Source organism: Apium graveolens, chromosome 11, assembly GCF_009905375.1.
Source record: "Apium graveolens cultivar Ventura chromosome 11, ASM990537v1, whole genome shotgun sequence".
Lineage (NCBI taxonomy): Eukaryota > Viridiplantae > Streptophyta > Magnoliopsida > Apiales > Apiaceae > Apium > Apium graveolens.
In genome coordinates this window covers 132513725-132531664 of record NC_133657.1, presented here as the reverse complement: position 1 = coordinate 132531664, position 17940 = coordinate 132513725, and the positions used below count along the sequence as shown (strand labels likewise).

At 37.2% G+C, this 17940-nt stretch overlaps 1 non-coding gene across 1 annotated transcript; it reads right to left on the bottom strand.

Moving 5' to 3' along the window:
* Positions 1-435: 435 nt before the first annotated feature.
* On the bottom strand, positions 436-542 carry LOC141699512 (small nucleolar RNA R71). Its single transcript, XR_012565969.1, has one exon. It is a non-coding gene; the product is annotated as a small nucleolar RNA R71 (small nucleolar RNA).
* Positions 543-17940: the final 17398 nt, after the last annotated feature.

Genomic DNA, 17940 nt, shown 5'->3' with positions numbered 1-17940 from the left:
AAAGTCGAAGAAGAAGAGAAAGTCGAGGAACCAGATTTAGTAGTGATGGGAGATCAAGCAGAAATTCCTAAGGCTCTGATGGACTATTCTCAGCATAAGATCAATGATATTCAGTCGAGCATCATCAGACCAGCCATCTCGGCTAACACCTTTGAGATCAAGTCGAGCATGATTCAGATGATACAGAACTCAGTTCAGTTTGGCGGTTCTCCTACAGAAGACCCCAACATGCACATCATGGATTTCATCGAGATCTGTGACACTTTCAAGTTTAATGGGGTGACTGAAGATGCTATCAAGTTGAGACTTTTCCCATTCTCTCTGAGGGATAAAGCAAAGTGCTGGTTACATTCTCTACCACCAGGGTCTATCACCACATGGGAGGATCTTGCTCAAAAGTTCCTCACTAAATTCTTTCCTGTGGCGAAGACTGCTGCAATCGGGAATGCTCTTACTCAGTTTGCACAACAAACTGGAGAATCTCTGTGTGAGGCTTGGGATCGATATAAGGAGATGCTAAGGAAGTGCCCACGCCATGGCATGCCTGATTGGATGATCATAAATTATTTCTACAATGGATTGGGTGCTACTTCTAGACCCGTGCTCGATGCTGCTAATGAATACCAGACTCCTTCTCAGAGACTAACTCAGGGTAAAGTAACAGGAATTTTGGAATTGGATGCAGCAACTGCTATAGCTGCCCAACTTAAGGCTTTGACTAAGAAGGTGGACACTTTAGCTAATTATGGAGTTAATCAAATCACTAATGTCTGCGAGCTTTATGCGGGTGCCCATGAGACTAATCAGTATGTTATTTCTAGTGAATCAGCTCAGTTCGTGAGCAACTTTCAAAGGTCGCAACAACCTGTGCCAGCCACCTACCATCCTAACAACCGTAATCATCCTAATTTCAGCTGGAGCAACACTCAGAATGCGGTTCAACAGCCTTATCAGCAGTACCCAGTAAAGCAGTACAACCCCTATGGTTTCCAACAACTGCAATATGCACCGAGGCAACAACTCCAGCTGCAACAGTCGAATGAAAAATCTGAATTGGAGGAGTTGAGGCTCATGTGCAAGAGCCATGCTGTTTCTATCAAGACCTTGGAGAATCAGATTTGGCAGATTGCTAATGCAATATTGAATCATCAACCTGGAACACTTCCAAGTAATACTGAAGTGCCAGGCAAGAAGGAAGCTAAGAAGCATGTTAAGGCAATTACATTGAGGTCTGGTAAGGTTGCTAATCCTGAAAAACTAAGACTCCAAATTCTGAAGTTGAGGCTGAAAAAGAAGAAGTGCAGAAGGAAGCAAAACTGGAACCAAGGAAGACTACTATTGAGCACACTCCTCCTGAGGGTAATACATGGGAGAAACAGATCTATCCTCCACCTCTTCTTCCTAAGAGGCTGTAGAAGAAAAGGATGGATAAGCAGTTTGAGAAGTTTCTGGAGGTGTTCAAGAAACTTCACATCAACATACTTTTACCGAAACTCTTGAACAAATGCCTAGTTATGCAAAGTTTATGAAAGGTATTCTCTCTCGGAAGGTGAAGCTTGATGCCTTAGAGACCGTTGCTGTCACGGAGGAATGCAGTGTTGTGCTGCAACAAAAGTTACCTCTGAAGCTTAAGGATCCTGGAAGCTTCACTCTTCCATGCACCATTAGAAAGGTGTCATTTTACAAATGCTTATGTGATTTGGGAGCTAGCATCAATCTGATGCCTTTTTCAGTCTTCAAGAAGTTGGATTTACTTGATCCAAAGCCTACTTATATGACTTTGCAATTGGCCAATCGTTCTATTACTTATCCACAAGGCATTGTTGAGGATGTTTTGGTCAAGGTGGATAAACTCATCTTTCCTGCTGATTATGTAATTCTTGATTTCGAGGAGGATAAGAATATTTCTATAATCTTGGGAAGACCTTTCCTGGTGACTATTGACTCATCTTCCAATTGCTCCAGCTCTTCCAAGGAGTAAAAATCATCACCAGATTGATTTGTAGTAGGAGGATCAAATTTTGCTACTATCACATTTTCCTCAGCCTTGGAAGACTGTACCATTCTCTCTGACTGTTGAGATTGTTGTTGTTATTGTTGTTGTTGTTCAGCTACTAGAGCAGTAGACGTGCTGACCACTCTACCTTTCCCGTAGACTTCTTTCTGCTGAATCTGCTCCAACTCATAGGTTCTTAACACTCTATAGAGCCTTTCCAAAGAAATCTCACTCAGATCTCTCGCTTCTCTCATGGCAGTGATTTTATGTTCAAGATGAGTTGGTAGTGTTAAAAGGAACTTTTTGTTGACCTCCTTGATTGAATAATATTTTCCATTTATGTTCAGGTTGTTGATCAATGCATTGTACCTCTCAAACACTTCAGTAATTCCTTCTCCTAGATTGGATTTAAAATGGTCATACTCAGAGGTTAGGATCTCTAACTTGTTCTCCCTAACTTCCTCTGTGCCTTCATTAATCACCTCAATAATTTCCAAGTTGTGTTTGGAATTTTTACAGTTCATCACATGTCTGTTCATCAAGGAATCAAGGGAATCAACTAAAATTAATTGAAGGCTGGCATCCAAGGAGGCTTCTTCCTTTTCAGCAGGAGTAAAATCCTCAGGCTCTTTTGAATAGGTTCTAGCTTTGTTAGTTACAACATTATCTTCTATAACCTCTAGTTCAATAACCATCAGAATTTTTGGACCCTTCTTTAACACGTCCATATATTTGGGATTTGCAACTTGTAAAAACAAGAGCATCTTCTTCTTCCACATAATATAATTTTCTTTATCGAACAGTGGAATTTTAACGGTTCCAATTTTTTGTGAAGTCATTATGAATTTTTGAAGAAATAAAAATTCAAGGAGTTGAAAAATCACAAAAGTCTAGGATCTTGATTTGTTCGTTAATCAGAAGGCTCTGATACCAATTATTAGGTCCCAATATATTTGTAGAAGAGGGGTTGAATACAAACTATACCGTTTAATCGAATTAAATGCGGAATAAAAAAGTGAAACAAAATTTAAGTTAAATAAAACTATTATTAAACTTGAAAGGTGTTACAACAACGGTATCGTTTACAAGGGATTAATCTCAAATAAATTATCGCAAATCTAGAATAAATTCGACATGAACTTTTTCTATTTTTGCAATAAAAAGATCAAATGCTAGAAGCAATTTGAGATTAAGTTCTAGGGATTTTGATCCGCTAAATAGTTACACAAGAACAAGAGAATGATTTCTAGTGGTTTGGATTTAACTTAAATGACTAGAAATTAATGAACTTGAAATGCAGTTGAGAGATTAAATATTTTGCTGCTGCTGTTGCTTCTTTTGTTCTTGAGTTGGTTGAAATGTATTGAATGAATATCTTTATGATCTTCTGTTGTTGACATTTATAATTCACTCAATAGGACTGAATTGAGCTGGCAAGACAATCTGTGAATTGACAAGATAATCGGTGAGACAATCCGTTGATCTAGCAAGACAATCGGCATGACAATTGATTATACTGATAAGACAATCGGCATGACTATTGAATGAACTGGCATGACTTTCGGTATGACTATTGAATGAACTGGCATGAGTTTCAGTATGAGAATTGATTGTCATACCAGTTCAAATGATTGTCTTGCTGAATTAATATTGAATATAAATTCAAAATCAATTCTGAAAATTCATAATATTAATTCAGAATTAATTAATCAATTAATTCAATTAATCAATAAATTAATCTTTGCAGATATAATTTATTTTCTTAATTAAATTATATGACTTAATTAATTAATAGAGAATTAATACTACTTTTGAACATCAACCATTCTTCTGAAAATCTTCTGAAAATTATGAATCAATTCCACCACTTCAATGTTGACACTCGATGTACTGTCTGGTTCATGAGTGACTAACTTCCGTGACGTTTCTTCATGTCTTGACTTTGATAACTTGATTTTCTTCAGATTAAAAACCCTGTAATTATCTGATACCCTGACAAGATCTCTGACACTTGATTAAATGCACAATCTTGATTTATATCACTGAGGCTTGATCAATTTCTTGAACTTCTTCCAGTGAATTAATTCCTCAAGCCTGTAGATGAACAATATTTCTTAATCCTTTGACAGATGTTACTTTGAGAGATCTCTTTGACGATAGAACCACTATTTACTTGTTACAGTCTTATTTGAGTTGAGTTAAATCCTCGAATAAACAAATAGGCTATGACATATGCCTTTCAATCTCCCCCTATTTGTTTGTTAGACAATAACAATAAATACCTAGAGGATAACTCAACTAACAAATAAGAAAAAGATATAAACAGAAATGCAAAGTAAATAGCAGAAACGTTCTGGATTAAATTTAACATTTTCCAGATTCCAAAAGAAATTTACAAGTGAATACAAGATAGATGTTCCTCTAGACTGAACATATGAAAACATTTGTCTATCTTAATTCATTAAGCTCTAAGCATATTATATTAGGTTTTGAGCTATTTGAATTCAGTTGTCTTCACTTCTGAATTCACCTTCTTCCAAATCTTGCAGCAGCTCCTTGTCATAGACACGATCCCTTTCTGAAGAGAAACTGACTGGTCTAACTGGTTGAACCATAACTGACTTTAGCTTATTCTTAAACTGATTGTACCTTTTGATGTTCTTTTCACAATAAGCTTGAATCAGATCAGCAGCTCGAGTTTTCAACTCAGATGAGTATCCAGCAGTTCTTAAATGATGTTCCATCCAGACAAGATGTTTAGCAGAGTAGTGTTTAAGAGATTTTGAATTGAGATGGCAGATTTGAAGACAATCAGACTTAAAGAATCTTACTTGAAAGGGTAAGTTGACCACTTGAGGACTAGCCCTATTAGCAAACTCTTTTAGCCTTTCACAAAGGACTTTACTCAATTCTGAGCTTCTTTTGACTTTGTTGAGAAGAACCCAAATCTCAGATAAAGAACGATTCTCAAATAGGTGAAGTGATACCTTGAAAGATCCTTCACTCTGACAATATAAAAAGATGCTCATTTCATTTAATGTTCTGTCAAAAGCAGCTGAGATCCTTGAGATTTCAGTCTTGATACCATTCATGTACACGTCATTATTTGGTTAGAAATTTCCACCCTGTCGAGAAGATGTTGAAACTCCCTATCATTGTTCGTGCTCAGCTGAGGTATATCAAGAACTCTCCTTGCTTCATCCCATTTTACACCAATCTTCAGATTGACATCTCTTCTTCTTTCTTTAGCTTTAATGTCATGAAGATGTTGCTTTTCAAGAGTTTCTGTTCTTTGGATTTCTTTCTTCATGTCAATGATCTAAGATATCTTTTTAAGTTCAACTTCTTTTCTCATCAACTCTGACTGCTGCTTCTGGAACTCTTTCTCAAAAACAGGATCCACTGGAGCTTCCTCTTCCCAGTCTTCAAAATTACTTTCCTCTTCAGCTTTAAAGATACCAGCTTTATCTTCCAGGACTATTTCAGTGGGAACATCAGGAATATCGAAGTCATCTTGCTCTCCACTATAGTAGACATCATCAGCCTTCCTTGTCTCTCCAGCAGAAGAACCTTTTTCTTTTCCTTTTCCACTTCTCCCTTGGTTCTCCCCCTTAGTTGAGGAATCCTCTACAGATTTCCCTTTAGACCCTTCATGGCCTCCATTACCTCCAGAGCCCGAGCCTCCATCAGACGGCCCTTCAAAGAAGGTCATTTGCTCTTCAGTAGGACATTGAGAATTTTTTATCATGAAATACAAGTGCTTCATCCCTTCATTGAGATGTTCCATGCCCTTTTCTATCTTCAAGAATCTGGAAGAGTCTAGTGAATGGTTCATTTCAATCAGGTCTTCAAGAGAATTCATTCTAGTATGGAGAGAGCAGAAGTTTGCAATGTCTTCGGCTGATAAATTTGGAGATTCCTGAATGGAGTTAAGCTTTGGTATCACAGTGGTCTTCAAATCTGAGATATCATTCCTGATGAATGCTAGATGATTGTTGACAGAGGTGGAAGAAGAAGACCGTTCAACCACTTGTGCTTTGAATGTCTGAGCCTCAGCCTAACTTTTAGCAAGTTGTTCTTTCAGAGTAGCAATCTGAGCTAACAGGTTTTCAGTGTTTGTGTCTGTGTGTGCGCTCACCTGAATATCTCTCATTCCTGGTTCGCTCAACTCACGTGCTTGTGTTTCTCTCAGTATAATTGCTCGTGAGGAGCCATCCTGTTGCTGGTCTTCTGTACCTGCAATTGAAATCACCCTAGCCTCTTCAAGAGAGGTCAGTGGTGGTGCAATGGGAATTCGCGAGTCCCGATTCTCAGCAAAATCTATCTTTTCATGGGAAATAGATGTCTTAATTGCTTCAGGGATAGACTGACCGAGTTACCCTCCACTTTCTCCCGATATCTGCGAGTGGAGAATCCCGTGAGGGAGCCAAAGGTGTTGGATCTGGGAGGGGATAAAATGACTCTATTAGAGGTGGCTGAGAGTCAGATTTTCCCTCTGAGGCATGTGACTGCTCTTCTGCCATAACTATGGAAGGCACTGTAACAGACTCAATGTGCACTCCTCTCTCTGTGTCCTGAGTGTCATTTATTGGTATGTTTACTTCCATTGTGAGTAATGGATGGGTGCTTGACTCAGTACAAGATGTCATGGCCCGATGGCGAATTTCAATAGATTCATCCTGTTGAGAGGATGTCTCTAGTAACTGTTCAGTGGCCATTTCAAAGTCCATGTCCTATTGGGAGGACAAGGATGGGCTTTCAGATGCCTCAGTATATGTTCTTCTCTTCTTGGGAGGAGGCCGAGCTGAGGGTTTATCCACATCTAAAAACACACTACTTCCAACTAACCTTCTCGGTAACATTTTTGACAGTGGGGGAGAGTTTGAGATAGGTTGTGACTCTGTGTTTGGCTCTATGACCTGGGATTGAAGCTGTGGTTCTACAACTTCATGGTCATCCCTATCAATCACTGGGGGTCTTGCATCAGAAGTAGGAATAGTTTGAGATTCAGAAAGTATTACCTGCAGTGGAAGAGCATCTAAAGTTTGTGCCTGAGTGGCTTGTACCACTGGAGGTTGAGGTTGTTGTTCATGACCGGGAAGATCAAAAACTGGTAAATGAATGAAGTCAGCCATGAAAGCAGATACAAGTACTAGAACTTGCGTGAATTTAAAGGTTGTGTCTTGTCGTGTGTAGATCTTTTTGTTTACAGGAGGTGGTTCAGCGACTGATGAGTTTGCAAAAAGAGCCTTGTGCTCAGGGGTCAGAAGATGTTCTGCTATAAGCATAAGAAATCGAGCATAGTAGCAAGAAACCCTACAATTCGTAGAATGATCGCACTTGGCTGAAGTAAGACATCTCAGAATAATGGGTAAAAGTAATTTGCCAAAATTGATCCTTTGATTGAAAACAACCGCAAGACCAATGTACTTCAAAGTGGAAGTGATGTTGTGAAAATTGGATTTAGTGCAGTTGGCAAACACTTTGGAAAGTGTATCGAAGAAAATATCCCATTCAGAGACCAAATTTGACTTAGAAAGCTTAGTCAAATTAATCACCCCCTGATAGTGAATAGCATTGAAAAAGTTTGAAATCTCATTATCAGTGGGTAAATTAACAAAATTGTCCATTGGAAAATTTAAAGCTCTATTGATAACTGTTTCATCAACTACATACTGTGTGTTTACCACGGTGAATGAAAAAGAGTTAAAATCGGCGGCCATAGTAGAGGTTGTGCAAATCAGTCTAAGAAAGTCGACATTTAATAGAACATTTGATTTAATAGCGGAGATAACAATCGAATGATCGATTAAAAATCGAATCCATGGCTTAAATTTCTCAACATTACAATTATCTGGATTAAAAAACCCAACATGATTATGCGAGACAATATGGAAATTGAGAGCCATTTTAAAAAAAATATAATAAGACACACACTTTCAGAATTTTAAGAATTAAATTAAGAAAATTCGAATTAAAAAAATAATTAATAATTCGAATTAATTCAATTATATCCAAAAAAATTTAAAAAAATGTATCTTGTTGATTTTTATCCCACAAACTCAGTTGAAGAACAGATTTGCAGACCCACGACACAATATCAGAAAAAAAACGAATTGGGGTTTTTGAAGAAAATAACAAAATGAAAAGCACACCCAATTACAAATAACAGAACTGATCCTTTTTTTGAAGACAAAATTGGCAGCACTTCTGTATGTATACACGTGTATGTATATACCCAAAAGTAAAATTTAAGTGAGCTGAGTAAGAACTCGAGCAAGAATGGCGATTGAAGGTTGATAAAAATGAAGCAGATGACTGGGGAGAAGATATGATAGAAAACTAAACAAACAAAAAACAAAAAAAATTACAACTGCCTAAGTAGTACAACTGGTATGACAATTCGGGATTGTTAGGTCACACACACACTGTAGAGGGGGTGAATATAGTGTAAAGTACAATCAAATCGAACTTTAATAACTCAAGTAATAGAAAACAAACTTTATTGAAACAATAAACTCTGTTACAGTATGGAACTGTTACCTCTCAGTGATGAACAAATATCACGAGAGCTGCTAGGGTTATAATTAATAATCTTCTCGAATATGATAACACTTATAGTGTAAACCCTATATCTGTGTTTATATACTACACAGTTACAAGATAATCGCTAATTGATATGGAATATAATTCTATTTCCTAAAATATATCTATCAAATATCTTTTCTTCCAAGTATTCTATTCTTCATAGAATTCCTTCTTCATGCATATCTCTTCTTATGTTTATCTCGATCTTCTTTCCTTTAATCAGCTGCTGTCCTTATCTGAACGTCCTTCAGTACTTAAGTTCTGATATCCATCTTTTGATGATTATCTCCTGATAATATAAGTGCTGATATCCTTAAGTCCTGACTTCGAGTAAGTACTGATTTATCCTATTTAAGTAAGATCTGAAAACTAAACATAAATCATATTAGCCATGACAGTATCAAATATATCTAACAATCTCCCCCAACTTATAAATTAGCATAATATACAAGTTTAACAGATATTTGATGATGTTAAAAATATCAAGTACAAATGCATGAGAATTAGACTAGATAACTACAACTTACAGTACTTAAAGCTTTACCAATTTTTAACTTCTAATAACAGCTTCAGTCTGTACAAATATAAGAATTTAATCAGTTGTAGATCTTGACTTGGCTTCATCTTCTGATCTCTCTGATGTCAGGAGTTGTTCTGAGATAGTTCTTCAACAAACATCTCTCAGCATATCTAAGTTCATCAATCATCCTCCTTTTAGCATTTTAAGCTCTGCAGTATCTTCACCAATTTGAAAGATTGCAGCCCTGAGATCATTAATCTTAGCTTTTCTTATATCCTGATCCAGTTTGATCAAGTAAGATTTATCAGACTCAAGATTGAATTCCACAGCCCTGTAACCCAAAAAGGTAGTTATAATATTAGCAGTGTTGGGCTTCATTTCAACTATATCACCCTTGTGATCTCTGTAATTTGGAACATATGTGCTGTCAAACTTAACAGAATAAAGCCTTTTCTGTCTCTGAATCTGATCCTTCAAATAGTTTGCAGCACTTCCTGTCAATCTGTCATTCACTTGAAGTAAGAATAGTACATGCTCCAATTCTTCAAAATACTTCAATGGAATGGCATTTTGCCTTATATGATAAACCCTACCATCTGTCATGAAGTACAACAAGATGTGTTCTTTCAAGTAGGTATGGTAAACCATTTGTACAGATTCCAGTTGATTCAATCTCTCAGGAGTTGCTCCAATACCTGGTTCACTCAAGGAAGTTGGATCATTGGTAGTGTTCTGTATTCTTCTTTCATCAGCACTTCCCAATCCAGTTTTATCTCTTGCTTCCTTTCCAGTAACTACTCTTGCTTCAAAACCACTTGCAGCAGTCTTCAAAGGTTGAGTCTGTTTTGCCTTAGTGAATCCTGGTAGGAGTTTCTTTGATTTATCTTCTGATATCAAGTTAACTTGAGCTAAGTCAGAGTTTACTTGCTTCTTCGAAATATCAGAACTTACTTTCTCTTGACTCTGAATAACTTGAGCCATGTTAGAGGTTGTCTTAAGAACTTTTCTTGAAGTCAGAGCAAGATCAGCATCTTCATCAGTAATTTCTTCATTCTCAGGAGGCACATAAACCTTGATAGGTTCACCAACCTTTTCTTTACCCTTGGATCTTGGATCTATCTGCGGTTGTGATTTAGCCAATGTTGCTTCAGTATTTGTCCTTTCTTTTATCACAATGCCTTTGAGTTTTAGAAGTATCTTTTTACCAGAAGCTTCAGATTTAGACTTGACTTTTCCTGATTTAAGTCTGGCTTCTTCTTCCACTAAACTCTCCAAGTCCATTTCTGGATTTTCCTGAAGAAATAACTGTCTTGACATTTCTTCATCAAGATCTAAAAGTTCATCAGAACTTATCCTTTTACCAGTAGCAGAACTAATCCTTTTCCAGTATCAGAACTTGTCCTGTGACTTGTGATTTCAGCTTTTCTTGATGAGAAACCTCTACCTTGACTATGACCTCTACCCATTCCAGAGTTTCCTTGGTCATCCTTTTCATCATCCTTCCCCTTCAGTGTCTTATCATTCTTGTATTTGGACTTAATTACTTTCTCCCCCTTTTTGGCATCAGCAGGTAATAGAAGAGAGACAAGCAATTCCACGGAGGCTTGGATTTCATTAAGTTGAGATTGCTGAGAAGCTTGATTTTTCAAAATATCATCAATCTGAGCTTGTAGTTTCTCTTGAGTCTTCTCAATATAAGCAACTCGGTCAAAGGTAGGTTGGAAGAATTTTTTCTTGTCAATTTTCTGAATTTGTTCCTGTTTGATGAATTCTTCCTGAATCTTGTGTAGCTCTGCATGAGTAGTTGAATGGAGACCTTGTAGATGTTTAGTACTCAATGCAGTGACTCTGAGCTGTGTTTTGAAATCATCAGTATTTAACATCTCATCAGCTTTTGTCAAGTGCTCAGCCAGATTCTTTGCAGATGGAACACAAGTAATTGAGTTCCATTCCTTAGTCCACTCTTGACCAGCTGGAGTTTCACCCCAAGACACTGGTGCTTCTCTGGTAACAAACTTCTTAACAAGTTCAGATTTAAGAACTGTTTGTTGAGGGGCATGTCCTGAAGGACCTGCTGTATCAGTATCTGCTTGTGGAGCGGCATCACTAGTATCTCCAGCATTTGCAACATCAGAACTTACAGAATCAGCAGCTTCTGACAAAATAACAGTATGAGAAGCAATTGAGGCTTCAGCATCATCTGCTAAGTACTAATCTGGTTCCATGTTCTGATCAACAGCCATATCCTGATGCTCACCTATTGTCTGATCATCAGCATCTAGATGCAGAGAAGGTGTAGTAGATAATTCTGGAGTGTGAACAGCATCAGTAACAGGTGTTGTTGATGGATTAGTTGCTGTTGGAGCTTCTAAGTAAAGAGTGTCAGGCACAACCAGGTTCTGAATATCAATATCAGCACTTGTGCCTGGGTCAACAGGAGATACAGACTTTTGAACAGGAGACACAGATGGTGTATTGGCCTTTTCAGTAACAGCTTCCTGAGTTGGAGTTGATGAAGAAGTAGTGGCCTTAGCAGATTCTGGTTCTTGTGAGATCAGAGATTCCTGATCTCCTTCCTTAGCTGCTACTTCCTCATCATCTGAAACTGGCCTCTTTGCCCTCTGTTTCTTGTATCTCTTTGAAGATATGGATTCCTTGGGAGTTTCATCAACAGTCATTCTTCTAAGCCTTTTGAGAAGCTTAGATCCCCCAATTCCAGAATCCTTCTGAGAAGTCACTTTATCAGCTTCTTTTATAACAGGTTCTGACGTAGGAACCTGTTCCTCACTATCAGACTCATCTCTCAAAGCAATCCTCCTTCTCTTCTGAGGTGTTTGAGAAACATTCTTTGTCCTCTTTGGCTTGGAGGATGAGGGCCTCACAGTAGGTCCTGAGGATGAAGGTTGGGCTGTCTGTGAAGTTGAGAGATATGACTTGAGATATGTCCTGAGTGTAGGTTGAGTAGTATAAGTAGTATGTTCTGATGAGTGTTGTGGTGTTTGGGAGGTGGTTGGTTGGACATCAGGATAAACAGATCTATAGGTATCAGGATCAACATTTACCAAGATCTGTTTTACAGACTGAGGAATCTGTAAAGGTCTAACCACCTTTTTCTTAACATCAGCATTTACCAAATCAGTAAAGGCTCGTTGTGCAATTTTGAAAGATGGGGTGAAGTCAGTGGTAGGTTGGGGGTCATCAGCACAACAATGGTTATAAATAAGCTGACAAAATCTAGCAAAGTAGACAACATTCCTATCTTCTGTCATCCTATCCCCAATAAAACCTATCACAACATTTACAAAATTAAAATGAGTTTGGTTAATGATAGCATACCCGATGTACTGACTCATGATAGGGACAACATCAAAGTTTGAACACTTATTCCCAAAAGCTTTAGTGATACAATCAAAGAAGAAGCTCCACTCCTTTCTGAGATGAGCCCGTTTTAACTACCCAAGCTTTGCCAAACTCTGCTCATAGCCCAAACTAGCCATAAACTCTTTAAGAGCTGATTCCTCCGGGATTGAATAAGTACATCCTTCTGCTAGATATAGGGCCTTGCGAATTGTACCAGGAGTTACCCCATATGTAGAATCACCCACTTCGAAAACAATACTAGGAGTACCATTTTGACCACCATTATCAAAGTTTCCAGTCCTCCAAAATGTCAGAACTTATTGGCTTGAAAAGGTTGAAGGTTGGGCCAATACATACCCGATTTCACTGTGTGAAAGAAGATCTTGCACAAAATGCAACTCAGACGAAGCTTCAGCATTATCAAGAATTGCAGCATAGTTATTTGGAACAAATTTAGCCCCATAAATGATCAAATCCTTAGGTGCCATGAAAATACTCGAGATTTAAGAGTGCCTGTTAGGTGTTTGATAAAATGTCTGTATGAAAAACCAACGTCAGGAGTAGAAAGAGAGTAAAAGCAAATAGAGAGATAAAGTATAAAAGTGAATAAAAGATTAAAAAATCCTCTCTCCGTCTTACTTATACTTTGAAAAAAAAAATGTTACCGTTGGACACCTGTCAGACATGCAGTAATAACGAATAGTTAATGGGCACGGGAAAACAGTAATCATTACTTACCCACTTGCAGTTTTTCAAGGAAAAACCGTTCCACATACCCAGTAATTCCATTAATCAAGGTAAATCAGTTTTAATTCAAAATTGAAACTGTTCCCACTTATTCAATTATTTTTCACTGCAACACCAATATTCTGAAAAAAAAAATCGAGTGAGAATGACCAAAATAAATCAAGGGTTCAAGTACTGATAACGTAAAATCAGAACTTAATTTACATTTAAATTGTAATGGTCATTAGAACATGAATATTTATCAGGATTTATCAATGCAGTTCAGAACATCTCAGAGACAAGAACTTGCAAAAAAAGAAATTTCATTAATATATTAAGAGAATACATTCATGAAATTTAAATTACATCAGAACTTTTACAAGATTGTCCTAAGCTGCTAAACCTAACATCAACAGCCTTAGTCCTAGCTCAAGAAGCAGGGCAAGGCTGACGATAAAAAAAAACAGGAAGAAGAAAATAAATCATTTCTTCTTCCTACTCTCGATAAACAGAATAGCGAGTCGTATGATTCGCTCTTGCTGGTGGAGAGCTTCCAGCCTTTCCTCCTCCAATCGCTCCAGATGGCGATGGTAGTCCATGTAGAAGAACAGGAGGTGGATGAGTACCTCCCGGGGAACTGAGTCCCATATCTCATCAGGAATGGCAGTGACGTGCCATTCCTGCTGCCATGCTTCACAGCTCAGCTCCATGTTAAATGTTTCATAGTTCAAAAACATACTGTAATTGACCATGGTGTTTTTTGATATAAATATTATGAAGGTGAGTTTGTGATAAAAGATTTGATGTGAAGGCTGATGTGAAGTGGTTGTTTATATAGGCAAGAGAATGCCATGAGACGTAAAGAAATTTAATGCTGACAGGTAGAATTAATTCTACCTCGTCTCCGCAGACTTGGAAAAAGAAAAACAGTCATTGGAAAGGTAAAACATGGTTTAATGTGCACAAGTAGCAAGTAAAAAATGACTGTGTATGTACGAGTACCACTATCCCTAAATATAGTGACTGTTAATCTTCCACTTCAACAGATTCTGGTGTAAACTGAGACTGTTTTTAAATTTTATCCACAAATAAGTCAAGTAAAGAATCAGAATTTAATATCAGAACTTAGACTTATATCAGAACTTAACGGTCATCAGAACATGATTTCTTAACTCAAAAAAATGAATGCCTATCTTAGTAAGTCCTCACACAAATTCTGATATAGATTCTTCAGAAATTAATCATCGGAACGTGCAATCAGAACTTGTCCTCAGAATTTGTGCAATGTGACACAATAACTGTTCATCTAAAATAACATAGATCACCACAGAAATTTTCATCATTCATATGGAGTGTTTAGTGTGTGCATTAAGCTAAATATCAGACAAAGAGTAAAGTCTGATTCACCTCAGTACATCTTAGAAATAAGGCATAACTAAAACTTTACTAAAAACCTGTCATTATTCTAAAACCTACTATTGAATGTGTTCATGCTTGAGTCCACCTCAACTATTTTGTGCTAATTTTGTGCATCTTTTTAAATTCCATTTTACAGTGGCTTCTCAGTGTAAGTGAGTCACGACTGCTTATCAGAATTTATGCTATTATCAGAGTATTTCTCCAGTAATCATAGAGTGTGAAAAGTCACCAAGAAAATATTTTGCTTTTCTGATGCATATTTACTTAATACCAGCAATGCACTTATGTCGTTCCTTCCACATTGTACTCTAGATCTCAAAGGAGTACCTGAATTTTAATCCTTGATTCTTTTTCCTTTTCTTTTGATAAGTGAGGTTTATCAGCACTTAGTACATCCAAACAGATTTACTAGCATCAGAACTCAACAGATGAGAAGCAATATTCTAGTTCATGGCTTAGTAATAAGATAGACAAAGTAAACTCAACTAAGCTCAATATCAGAATTTGCTTGTGTCAATGGATTTCCACAGAAATAATTACTTCTAACATGAGATCCCTTGTTTATTGAAGACTACTAGGTCAGCATCTAACACAGGTATCCTCATAGGATCGAATAGTTACATAAACAAACATATCATTTTTAGAGTTTAGAAAGTTACATCAGACAACAGTCAGTACTTAAGCAAATTTTCAATTAAGCACATAATACACAAAGAGAGTAAATTCTGTAAATACTGATCATAAAGTCTGATGCATCAGAACAAAAACTAAGCAGATTTAGAGAAAGAACCTGAAACATTCCAAGTTCATTTACCAATCTTGTAAAAGTAGTTTCACACAATGGTTTTGTGAAGATATCTGCTAGTTGTTGATCTGTTGGAACAAAGTGCAATTCCACTGTACCTTCATCCACATGTTCCCTGATGAAGTGGTACCTGATGCTGATGTGCTTTGTTCTAGAGTGTTGAACTGGATTACCTGTCATAGCAATAGCACTTTGATTATCACAGTAAATAGGGATTTTGAAATATGTTAACCCATAATCCAGTAACTGATTCTTCATCCAAAGAATCTGTGCACAACAGCTTCCTGCAGCAATATACTCTGCTTCTGCAGTTGATGTGGAAATTGACTTTTGTTTCTTGCTAAACCAAGAAACCAACCTGCCTCCAAGAAATTGGCAGCTACCACTTGTGCTTTTCCTGTCAATTTTGCAACCTGCAAAATCTGCATCTGAGTAACCTATTAGTTTAAAATCTGATTCTCTGGGATACCACAATCCCAGATCAGCTGTTTCTTTAAGATACTTGAAAATTCTTTTCACAGCTGTTAAGTGAGGTTCTCTTGGATCTGCTTGAAATCTTGCACAAAGACAGGTAGCATACATGATATCAGGTCTACTAGCAGTTAGATAGAGTAGAGAGCCAATCATACCTCTGTAATCAGTAATATCTATTGATTTACCAGTATCCTTATCCAGTTTTGTCGCAGTGGCCATGGGAGTGGATGCACTTGAACAATCTTGCATTCCAAATTTCTTCAGCAAGTTTCTGGTGTACTTAGTTTGACAAATAAAAGTGCCTTCTTCATTCTGTTTGACATGAAGGCCCAGAAAATAGCTAAGTTCCCCCATCATACTCATCTGATACCTTGACTGCATCAGTTTGGCAAACTTTTTGCAAAGTCTGTCATTTGTAGATCCAAAAATGATATCATCAACATATATCTGGACCAGAAGTAAGTCCTTTCCATGGTTGAGGTAGAACAGTGTTTTGTCTATTGTTCCTCTGTTAAATCCACTTTCCAGAAGAAACTGAGCTAAAGTCTCATACCATACTCTAGGATCTTGCTTAAGTCCATAAAGTGCTTTATCTAGCATGTAGACATAATCTGGATATTTGGAATCAAAAAATCCTGGAGGTTGTTCAACATATACTTCCTCCTCCAATTCTCCATTGAGAAAAGCACTTTTCACATCCATTTGAAAGACAGTAAACTTTTTGTGAGCAGCATAAGCCAAAAATATCCTTATGGCTTCTAACCTAGCAACTGGTGCAAATGTTTCATCATAATCAATTCCCTCCTGTTGAGAATACCCTTTTGCAACCAACCTTGCCTTATTCCTTGTAATTATGCCATCACTGTCAGTTTCGTTTCTGAATACCCACTTTGTACCAACAACAAATCTATTCTTTGGTCTTGGTACTAGGGTCCAGACTTTGTTTCTTTCAAATTCATTTAACTCTTCCTGCATTGCTTGCAACCAATCAACATCTTGAAGAGCTTCTTCCACTTTCTTTGGCTCAGTCTGAGAAAGAAAAGAATTATAAAGACATTCATTTGAAGTACCTGTTCTAGTCTGAGAAAAAAAAGAATTATAAAGACATTCAGGATTTCCAATTATCAAATCAGGTGTATGTGATTTAGTCCACTTCCTTGCAGATGGAAGGTTTTCTCTAGAACTGGATGCTCCCCCATGATCCATGCTGTCTTTATTTTCATTTTCTGATGCTCCCCCTGAAACTATGCTCTCTGAGTTGGATTCTTTAGAATTTAGATTTTCAGTACTATCAGAACTTAGCTTATCAGATCTTGATGAATCAGACTTTGAAGAGCCAGATGTATGTTCTGATGCTTCTTGTGATGTGGTAAGATGTTGAGTATGCTCCCCCTGCATAGGTGCATCTTCCTTTGGCGTAGTCACCACAGTTTCAATAACATCAGAGTTTAATCCATCAGAGTTTGCAGTATCAGGACTTAGATTGTCAGGATTTTCAGTATCAGAATTTGAGTCTTCATTTTCAAATCTCAGCTGATCATGATCAATAAAATCTTCAAGTCCAGTAATTTTCTTGTCATCAAAAGAGACATTGATAGATTCCATGACCACTCTTGTTCACAAATTATAGACTCTGAAGGCTTTTGTGGAAAGTAGATATCCAACAAAGATTCCTTCATCAGCTTTTAGATCAAATTTGGATAGTTGTTCAGGATGAGTCTTGAGAACAAAACACTTGCATCCAAATACATGAAAATACTTCAGATTTGGCTTCTTTTTCTTCACCATCTCATATGGTGTCTTTCCTTGCTTGTTAATGAATGTTGTATTTTGAGTAAAACAAGCAGTCTGCACAGCTTCAGCCCAGAAATAGGTTGGAAGCTTTGCTTCTTCAAGCATTGTATGTGCAGCTTCAATGAGAGTTCTATTCTTCCTTTCAACAACTCCATTTTGCTGTGGAGTTCCAAGAGCAGAGAATTCCTGCTTAATTCCATGGATTTTGCAGAACTCTTCCATTATCAAATTCTTGAACTTAGTGCCATTATCACTCCT